The following is a 12,047-nucleotide window of genomic DNA, read 5'->3' on the forward strand; positions in this document are numbered from 1 at the left end:
AAATTGAGGTATCTAGGTAACACAGAAATAAATACTGCATACAGCAGACGACGAACGAAATGTAACAGACGATAGATATTTTCAGCAAACGATTTTTTTAGACGTTCGATTATCTACTACCCTTTTCAATGGGTCATGATATTTAAGTCTAACTGTTAACGACCAAATTCAAAAGGTATCTGATCAAGTTGAATATTAAACGGTTATGTTAAACCTGTAAATAACTTTTTAACCATTATTACTATCTCTTTTACATAAGATTTCGAACAAAGTAGAAGTTTGATATTCCTAATGATCCGCAGTGACCTGATTGCTTGTTTTGTTCGAAAATATCACGTTAAGTATTGACATATTCTTTAATAATATTTAAGAAAAACACTTATTTAGGGTGATTGAAATAATGATTCATAAATAATACTTCATAAATACAAAGTGATATATGAATCATACAAGTAAATATATAAATCTTCATACATACAACATTATTCCTGAATAAATCTTTATTCATACAACATGATTCATGAATAAATCTTTATTCATACAACATTATTCATGAATAAATTTTCATCAATACGAGCATTATGCTCGTACATACATCATTATACATGGATATAAATTAGAACACAAATCAACAAGGCAAGGCGAAGTTCACAGAACATAGCCACAAAAAAAGCGCCACAAGAATAGCATCGGGAATTGAACCTAACAAAACGACACAAAGGATTCAAAAGCATAGAGAGAGGATAGGAACATGTAATGAAAAGTTAAACGATAAGAAATAAAGTTAAAGTTTTGCATGTAAGGAAAAAGAAGTGGGGATTTGGAGGGCACTAAATGGAGAGAGGGGGGGGGGGGAGAGAGAGAGAGAGTAGAAAATGAATCCCATCCAAGATATTCTTACAATTGTTATGTTCATATTATACGGAATAAATAAATCACTTAAGTGTATGTAAACAAAAACCCAATGACCATAACATAAGCAAAGCAACAAGAAAATCACCTATAACGGTCCGGTGAAGCAAAACAAAAGACAAAAACTAAAGCAAATCCACAATAAAAGGATATTATAATGCAAACACGATTAATGAAAAGCTTTTCATATATACAATACGATACATGTTTCATGAATAACGTTTCATACAATATTCATGAATAAATTTTAATAAATATATGTTTATTATATAACTAAGAAATTAAAAAAGTTCTTTTCCCTCTTGAGCAGTTGACAAAGGCTGCCATATCCTCACAACAAACCTGAGGGTAACATTTCCGCAATTCAAAACAACTTCTTCCAACAGACTATAATACCATATAACTTGATCTGGATATATACTCCGAGAGTCTAGTTTTAATCACTCTGATTTTATGAAATGTAGCTCACTATCATGTATGTTATACTTTTAACAGTTACATAGATCACTTATATCTGACTGATTTTCTAACTATAAGTAAAAGAAATGTCATCGATTGTTTATCTTTAGTTGTAGATAATATTTTCTTTCTTTTTTTTTTTTCATTTTAATCTCAATTTGAATTTGAAGGTTAGGTTTTTGTGTGTTGAAGTAATTCTTTGTTGAAGGCGGAGTATACGCACAACGATTTAAATTGACTGGTTAATAAGGACTTTCGATCAATTCGCATAAATTGATCCCGCTAACAGTTATCTTGTTCATTTGTGAGATGTCTGATGACATTTTCAATATTCATCCAGGAGATAATGACTGTCCTATGATGTAAGTCTAGAAGTGAAATATAGCTCTCTTTTACTTCCGCCTCTAGAATAAAGAACAAGAGGGCCATGATGGCCCTGAAATCACTCACCTGTATATAGGCCCTTGGGTCGGGGCTAATAGTAACTTTGGGGATTTTTTTAACCAACTAGGTAGACACCCATTAGAAGATGGTTCATGATAAATATCTTAGCTCTAGCCCTTTGGGCTTTTTCAAAGAAGATCATTTTAAGTTTTTACTATAGATATATAAGGAAAATCAGACCCCAGGCCGGAGCCAATTTAACCCTTGGGCTTTCATTTGAACACATTTGGTAGACACTCATTAAGAGATGTTTCATGCTTAATGTCTAAGCTCTAGCTCTATGGGTTATTTAAAAGAAAGTTTTTACTATAGACATATAAGGAAAATCAGTACTCCTGGGCGGGTCAATTTTGATCCAAGGTTTTTTTTTAAAAAAACTAAATTGGTAGACACTTACCAGAAGATGTTTCATGCTTAAAATTCAAGTTCTAACTCTTTGGTTTTCTTAAAAGAAGATTTTTAAAGTTTTTACAATAGGAATATAAGGAAAATCAATGACCCCGGGTAGGGGCTTATTTTGACCCCAGGGCTTTTAATTGAATAAACTTGATAGACACTCACTTGAAAATGTTTCATGCCAATTATTTAAGCTCTAGCTATTTCGAATTTTTTAAAAAGAAGATTTTATTAAGTTTTAACTATATTCATATAAGGAAAATCAATGAACCCTTGGGCGGGGCAAATTTTGACCCCAGGGCTTTTTTTTAACAAACTTGATAGACACTCACTTGAAAATGTTTCGTGCCAAATATTTAAGCTCTAGCTCTTTCGATTTTTTTACAAGAAGATTTTATTAAGTTTTTGCTATATACATATAAAGAAAATCGATGAACTCCGGGGCGGAGCCAATTTTGACACCGAGGCTTTAATTTGAACAAACTTTGGAGACATTTCTCAAGCAATGTTTCATGCCAAATATTCAATCTCTAGCTCTTTCGGTTTTTTAAAATAAGTTTTTTTAAGATGTTTACTATAGACATATGAGGAAAAGCAATGACCCCTGGTGAGGGGGCCAATTTTGACCCAGAGCTTTTATTTCAAAAAAACTTGTTAGACACTCATAGAAGATTTCTTGTCATATATTTTAGGTCTAACTCTTTTGGTTTTTCCAAAGAAGATATGTTAAGTTTTTCTTTATGTTGCCATGGCAATCAGAGTTCTGCATGGAATTAAATTCTTCGAACAATTTTTAAAGGTGACCACCAATGGACCATTCCTGTGAAGTTTGGATGAAATTGGCTTAGCGGTTTATGAGAAGATGTCGTTTAAAATTAAGGATTATGGACGACGGACAGACAGACGAAGGACGAAAAATGATCACAAAAAATTCACTATGTCACTTTGTGACAGGTGAGGTAAAAATGGTAACATGCTGTTAAGTGACTTACATTAAAAGTTCCGGCGCCGGTTGGGCTTTGGAGGACTTATATTTGTTTCTATTTAGGTTATGTTACTTTTACAATTATATGCCTAGTCGATAAGCTTAAGATAACTGTTTTGAACGCTTTTTTAAGCTCTATCTGAAAAGAACAAACAAACAAAAACTTGTTAAATTGAAACAAGAATGGGATACATTATTTAAGTAGTTCAACCATTTTATAATATATGGCGGTTAAGTATCACTCAATTTTTTATGTTAAGATTCGAAAGGTTCACGTGAATTCTTTTCAAAACAAAACTGCAAAAAAATCACGATGTTATATAATCATTGTTAAAAAATAACGTAATAAACTATCTCAATATATAAATTCATATAAATATTTTGTAACATATGCAGTGCTTTTTACAAATGATATTTTCTATAAATAGCTCACGAAGTTCCAATGCAAAAAATTGCCTAAACTGGTTTTGCAATGGTTATCATATTCATGTCAAATTGACACTATATAGACCATTTAACCCATCAACTCGGATTTAAGGAAAACAGGTACAGGATTCTTCAAAATGCGCATCATTCCCTAAGATCATTTAAATGTTTTCTTTACAGCGAAGCCTCGAGTGTGTTATTGCGTTACACAAAAAGTAATTGAAATAGTTTTAAAGAGAAATACATTTTAAAATACCAATTTACTGATCTTTGATCTGATTATTGGTTTATTTTGATTTTTAAATGATTTCATTGCCAACTTTTTATTGTTAGCTTGATATATCTATTTTAAAAAGAAGATATTTTACACAATATGATACGAGGTTAAGGTACGAACAATCTTAAATGTTGTAGATAAAAGTATTGAATGTCACTTCTATGTCATTGTTTATATGATAAGAACATTTAAATGTATTCTTTTTCAACATGATACAGCGTATTTTGTTCGGTTTATACAAAAATATTGTATGGTTAATTATTTTGTAAATAATAGGTTATTGTATAAAGATCTATCATATCTCTGTCCTAGATATATTTATTAAAGGACAGTGGTTTATTTTTGATTTGAATGGTATTGAAATTCCATTAGAATAATTATCTAAATGATTTGGAACAGGGGGTTAAAAGTCACACATACTTAAAAATATTTGATTCCATTCATTCCTGTTTATTTACGTCAATGTCTGTATCGAATATCATTGTATGGGGTAAAAATGTAAACAAACAGACAAAATAGGTCCTTCAAAATATCAAGTTTAATGACATGCTATTCAGTACTCAGTGGAAATATTCTATCACTTCAGCGTGAAATTATAAAATATAAACTTGCATTGTATTTGAATGTCAATAAAAAAGAATGCATCATATATATAAGTAGAAATATTGTCAGACACACAGATAAGCACAGGATAAGTTGCATTTCATTGTCAAAATGAAACGAAATTCTTGAAGTTTACATTATTATTTTCCAACAAGAACAATGTGGCGTCATGATTTAATAACGTCGTGAAAGAAAGCGTATATATCGTCACAGGCTGAAATCCGTAAAATGGTTTAAAACAAATAAAAAGCATGAAGTTAAAAGAAAATGTGTTTGTTTTTATACTCGTAAGATTAAATTTTGTTTCACTCGTAAATACCATCGCTTATATTTCCACTTGTGGACGACACTCGTGCTGTTCACTTTGTGATAAATATTTCGATTAACTTGCAAAACAAAAGAAATATTCTCCGTTTATTGAAGTTATTTAAACGTTTCTTAAAACCACTCCGTAGCATTCGAATTTGCTAAATATTAAAAATTTGCAAACAGAGTGAACCCTCGGAAGTATTTTTCACAACAACATTACATGAAAATTGCAAATTCGGTTGATTGAGTCTGTCCATGCGGGTTAAGGAAAAAATGCATCATCCCTCATGCCCCCTATCAGTTGTTTGAGGCGACTCAATTTTCAACGATTGAAAGTGCTCGAATCGATGATCAAGAAAGACCAGAAAAAACATAACAAAATTGATGGGAATAGCGGTGCAACTTTTAAAGCTGTCATTCCCTGCGGTCCGGAGACCGCAGGGTATTGGTACGCGTTTTACTTTTGAGGCATGGAGGAGCACGCTGACCAGTTTTTCGGTGCATGGAGGTGCATTGTTTTGATTTCTTTATTGTTAAACCGTGACACGATGGTTAATTGACCTTTTCGATAACTGGCTAAAACCTTTTGTCGTTACTTTACGGAGATCTTACCTCTTAGGAATTAGTCAGAATTAAACCTAATTAAGAACACAAAAACCTATTACGTGATATTTCTTATTTTCTTATAATTATTTTACCGTTTAAGGTGGAAAAAAAACTTGAATGATTTATTTTGAAATCATATCATTGTTTCTTTAATATATGTATCTCAATTTTACAAAACAATAAATTGTTTTATACTGAAAATCTACAAAATTAAAATATTCGTAGTGGAATCTGCCCATAATAAATAGAGATATTTTCTGCGTAAACTTGTGTGTTTACTTTATTTTATTTTTTTTGCTTTTAACTATTCATAATATGGTAGGGCCTATTTAATCATTTTCTAAAAAGAAATAATTGTTTTATGTTCGACCTTCTCCGGGTATCAACGGTCACCAGTTTTGAAAGACCTTCTTCTATATTGATCGAAAATTGTCAACTATGTTCCTGATATAAACGTTTATTTATTCCCCTCTGCCAAAACGGTGTTGAAAATAGTTAAATGAAATATCTTTATATCATGAAAAATGTTCCCCGCAGGAAACCATTTTACTTGTATTGCTCTTGATAACTGCTATTGTAATAGTATAGTATAGTGGTAGGAGTTTGAAGGTTACATGGTATGCAAGCAAAAGGTGTCTCAAGGTAAGTCAGTAGGGGATGGCACTATTATAAACAAGGCCTTTTTTGTAAAGTAGGGTGATCCCTCAGAAGCAATAATCACAACAAAATTGCATGCAAAATGCATACTTGGTTTGACGGAGACCGACAGATGGGACAAAACAATTTCATGTATTTCATCAGACAGGAACTTTTAAAGTAGAAATAATATACTACAACTGCCTTTGTGCGCGAATGAATATTACATGTATTATTTTGCTAATGATAATGAAACTTGATTAAAATACCAATACAAACGAATAATGAAATGTTCCATATATTTAACTGCCTGTTACAATACGGTAAATGAAATGTTAACTTACAAAGACGTTGCCTGATGAAAATGTTTTATTTCAAATACTCTGAGCGCAAAGCCTTTTAAACCTTCAGAAATATATATCTGGCTTTAAACATATGTTAAAGTTATTACATTGAATTGAATTTGTGATTATTTCATTCATACGGTAACGTTTCATTATCTTTTCACCGATAAATAAACAGATTTAATTTTCATAAAAAAAGTAGAAAATATCTTTTAAAATGCAAATAATATTTACTAAGTATATAGAATAATCTAAATAAATATTCATATAACATGGTGTAACAACATATTAAATGATTATGACGTCACATAGTTAGCGGCAATAAAAAAACATGTAGACACAGAACAAGTAAGAATGAAACGTTTAAATAATCTGAAAGCATGATGAAACATGGTTGTTGTCGGGATTGGTAAGGTTTATCCAGTTCGTTGCAAAAAAGAATATTGGTTTGCTAAAGCTCGCCTTGATAAACTTTCTCGCTCACCGGCCAAACTATCTCAAATCCACAATGTATATTATTATGAAACGATATCACACAATTGTTATAATACTGTGACATGCCGTCATTTTGACCTATACATACAAGAAAGCGTAAATAGCAGGATAATGTTAGCTTTACACTGTAAGCGCGTTAACTGTAAACCGTTCTTATTAAATAGAATAATCTTTTATTTACTTACTAAATATTTAGGAATTGTGATGAAATATTTTGATTTTCTGTATTGTCACTGTATTTGATCCACTGCAGTTAGCTACTGTCACTCGAAAAGTATTTTTCATATCACTCGATAGAAACAAAACTTGAATTTACTCGTTGACTGAATCAATACTAAATTTATTGAACTCGTTGACAAATTGTAAAATTATATTATCCTGCTATTTACGCTTTCTTGTATGTATAGGTCAAAATGACGGCATGTCACAGTATTATAACAATTGTGTGATATCGTTTCATAATAATATACATAGTGGATTTGAGATAGTTTGGCCGGTGAGCGAGAAAGTTTATCAAGGCGAGCTTTAGCAAACCAATATTCTTTTTTGCAACGAACTGGATAAACCTTACCAATCCCGACAACAACCATGTTTCATCATGCTTTCAGATTATTTAAACGTTTCATTCTTACTTGTTCGGTGTCTACATGTTTTTTTATTGCCGCTAACTATGTGACGTCATAATCATTTAATATGTTGTTACACCATGTTATATGAATATTTATTTAGATTATTCTATATACTTAGTAAATATTATTTGCATTTTAAAAGATATTTTCTACTTTTTTTATGAAAATTAAATCTGTTTATTTATCGGTGAAAAGATATAGAGGATATTTGTTTGTTTGTGTGTAAGATGAAATTTTATTTCATCGAGTGGGCTTTAAAAACAGTATTCTCACGAGTGGCGTAGCCACGAGTGAGAATACTGTTTTTAAAGTTCACGAGATGAAATAAAATTACATCTTACACAACAAACAGACAAATTTTCTTTTTATTTTATGCTTTAAAACAAGTTAAAACGACATTTCCATAATTTTAACGTTGATATTAAAATCTGTTTCCCCCATTGAGAGCCCCATTTAGAGGGAATTTCTCATTAAAAACAAGAAGTCTTGAGCTGAAAAATAAGTCCGCCAATGGAGGTTAAATGAATGTGATATTTATTCATTTTATTAAAAAATATGAAATGATCACTTGTTTTAATAATAAAAACAACATTCTTGTAGGAGAAAAAGTCCAACCATCCATCCATATTTCTGTTACTTACTGCGAATTTTATATTAGACCTGGCTTTGTAAAATGTAAACGGCAGCCATTTTTTAAAGTCGTGTATTTCATGGAGGAAAATAATTGTGTAAGATACAGAAGGATATAATTTGGATTTGTTAGTCATACACCTTTTTTTAAAAGAAAGAAAACTTATTTGAGGATTGTAACAGACAAAAAATAAGTTTGACAAAAGTGAAAACATTCAAAAAGGAGCTAGGAAAATGGAAACTTGGAAGTTTGCTAAGGCATTGTAAGGAACGCTGGGTTGATTTACTTATTTTACGAGTGATAGCTGTCAATGCTTTTCAATTTTTCATAAAGCATACGGCAGTTATTGCTCGTAGGATACTTTAATATGCCCAAATGTCATCAAGAGCAGTTTTGCATGGGGTAGGAATGTATTTTTCAGACTGTAAAAACGAAACAAAAAAATTTAGAGACGAAATTTTGTGATTGGAATTTGAAGGAATAGAAGTAAGTTTTCTCTCTTTATTTTACTTTTGACATTTATGTTATTTATCTATTTCAGCTTTGCTATTTTTTTAACAGCCTGATATTGTCAGAATTGTCAGTAAAAATAGAATTGAGGTACGACATGGGGAAAATCTTAAAAAAGTAGTTTCGTCATTGAAAAAAGTGAAATTATATTTTGATAATTTTCACTGTGAAATTATCAAATATAATTTTCACGGATAAATCAATAATCCACTGAAAAGCATAAAATAAAATGAAACGTTACCGTATGAATGAAATAATCACAAATTCAATTCAATGTAAAAGTGATAACTTTAACATATGTTTAAAGCCAGATATATATTTCTGAAGGTTTAAAAGGCTTTGCGCTCAGAGTATTTGAAATAAAACATTTTCATCAGGCAACGTCTTTGTAAGTTAACATTTCATTTACCGTATTGTAACAGGCAAGAGGCTCACATAATAGGATTGTGTATTTTCTATAATCTCTATGCATAGAATGACATGTATGATAAAATGACGTCACATTTGACTAAATAGTAACATGTTAACATTCCATCGTTTGTTAAAGCAATATTGCTGAAATTTCATTAGTCATCTTCATAATTTAAAACAATAGCAACAAGAAAACAACAACAACAAATAATTCATTTAAGGAGCATAGAAATGTAAATGTTACATTATTGTGTTATCTGAATATATGCAGTCTAAAATCTAAGCTATTTTACTGTCTTTACATATCAAAACTAATATAATTTTTTGTTCCAAAAAATTTACACATATAAACATACTAATTTGAATAATAATAATAAGACAAAAGTACAGTAACTGAAATCTAGAGGCGGTAATATATATACATCTCTATATCAACTTGAATCAACTTAAAGACACATTATGTTTAGAACTCAATATTCTCTTTACAAATGTAATATATGTGTTTAATTATGTTTAGATAATGGATTTACTGAAAACATGTTACAGAACATGCGGTGATATGTCTTATTAAAGTGTATATCTCCTGTCTCCTGTCTCGTCGTTGTTGTAACTATGAAAGGTTATAACTTCTGATACTCTTTAACTTATTGATTTTATGTAATTCTTGTCATAATGAATGTTCTCATATCAAAGCCATGTGCCCACATCTTCGGAAGCTCTATTGCAAAATTAACCATTTTAATGTTAAATGCTGCTCAAGCCGATCCTAGGGACATAGATAATTGCTTAACTAAACGAATTCGCAACAGTTATCACTTTTTATTTGTTGTATATCCTTAATGGTTCTGTATTTTACCATTCTATCCTGATGTCCAGTCAAAAACATGGTTTCTTCTAAATTGAACTTTGATCGATTTTTTTTAACTGTAACGTGCAAGTTCACAATCCATTTGTATGCCACGCACTATAGCAGACGATAATCATACAGTGCTAAATAATAAATGTGCGACCTGCTTAAGGTTTCTTTCAAATATTTCTTTTGTTCACTCATAATTAAATTGTAACCATACTTTTTATTTAAACGATAATGTCTGCAAAACAAGGTTAAATATTTACATTCGGGTGTATTTTAATTAAGTGTGGAACAAAGTAATTTTAAGACAATGAAACATTTACACGATTGATACATTTGATCAATTGAAGTATTAAATTTTGTTCGAATAATACATGTGTTTGACAGCAAACATAATACATTAAGGCAAGTGTTTTATTTTTTTTTCTAAATGTCTTAAGGAAAAAGGATCGCACCACAGTATAATTACAAAGCGATTGACATAATATTTAACCTTTGAATGATTTGAAAAAGCCAAACAGAAACATGATATACATCGTTCAATATTTATATTGGCAATACTTTCATACGAAATATCTATAAATAGACCATTGGATATAAGTGTCCTTCAAGTATGAGTTGTTGAAATTTCATTGGCTAACAAGCAAGTTGTTCAACCGAAATGCAAATATAATAGCGTTAAAACTTATAAGGAGGCAAGGTATTGAACTAAATTCCTTAAGAGAATACGATAATAGTGTTATAAGTTTTCAAACGCATCACTCACATTTCATTGAAACATTTGAAATCAAAAAATTTTAGAAATGAACACTGTGCAATGTTTCGATTATCACTTGATTCAAAAACAATATAAATGGATTAAAGAAGATACTTTACCGTAAGTAAAAACATTTAAAAAACGTCTATCATTAATATTTCTGTATCAGTTAACTCATGAAGTCTTTTTTATTTGTACTGTATTTTCACATTTTTAATCAGACATAATCTGTTCATACATATGCTATTTGGATATTCAAATACATTTTCCCGGTCACAATCGGTTTTCCAAGTTAGACATAAGCACACAATTTTCGGCTCAATGTCAATGAACTGGAGTTAAAGAAAAATTGTGTCCATAAAACTATTTTATGGAGGAGTTTGGTGTGTTTTAATGGATTGCCCGAATCCAAAAACAGTAAATCAAACCCTGCATGCGTAAATCAATTTTTGGTTTGTTCAAACCTAGCGTTAAACTGTTATACTGAAATATATGTTTTCTGGCAAAACAATATAAATTAAATACAACCACAGAATTTGTTACCGATACTTGTATTATTTAAGTTGTTAATCTAGACAGATAGGGATCCTTACTTTATTTATATAAAAAAACACTTTTATGTATACATTTTTAGCCAATACCCGGTAGCAGACAATATATAACAAAATAATGCCGAACCCAAACTTACAAACCAATTATACAAATCATAACGCGTATCAACAATAGAGGCCTTTATCCCTTTACTCTTTTAAACATTACTTGTTTCCTACCAATTCGCACTTTATAACAAATAAAATAAAATTCTGTCTATGGATGAGTATTTAATTTTGATAAAACACAGTAAAGTACCTGTCCAGCATTACGATGTTTTCAATGTTGCTTTTTTACTTAACCTTTTTAATTGAAATTTAACCTTTTCTCACTTTTATTCAAAATTTCCTAGCAGTTTTCCTGACTTTCTTTTGAATTCTAATATAATTCAGTACCAGTAAGATCTGTTAACTTAAAGATGATTTTATCAAAGAAATAGACATTTCCAGTCTGCAAATTTACTATTCAAAGGAGTTGATTACCTGGAATAGGGTTCAGTTATTGCAAATGGGCATTAAAACTAGAATTCCCCAGGTGTTGCTTATCATTAAATGTCGCAAGTTCTCTTATGTAACTTTAAGCAACAGGAAAATATATACATGTATATATACATCGCTGTACTATTTAACTGCTGTGTTACATAGAAAAAAATGTCTCTCTGATTTGCTGAAGTCACATACATGTAGATGCCCTACTGGTAAAAATAACCATAAAGGGTCGGAAAACTGCTAGGGGCCGGGAACTGCTAGGCAACCAGTAACGGATGTAAACTT

This window comes from Ruditapes philippinarum, unplaced genomic scaffold (assembly GCF_026571515.1).
Source record: "Ruditapes philippinarum isolate M1 unplaced genomic scaffold, ASM2657151v2 ctg1429_1_1_1_1, whole genome shotgun sequence".
Lineage (NCBI taxonomy): Eukaryota > Metazoa > Mollusca > Bivalvia > Venerida > Veneridae > Ruditapes > Ruditapes philippinarum.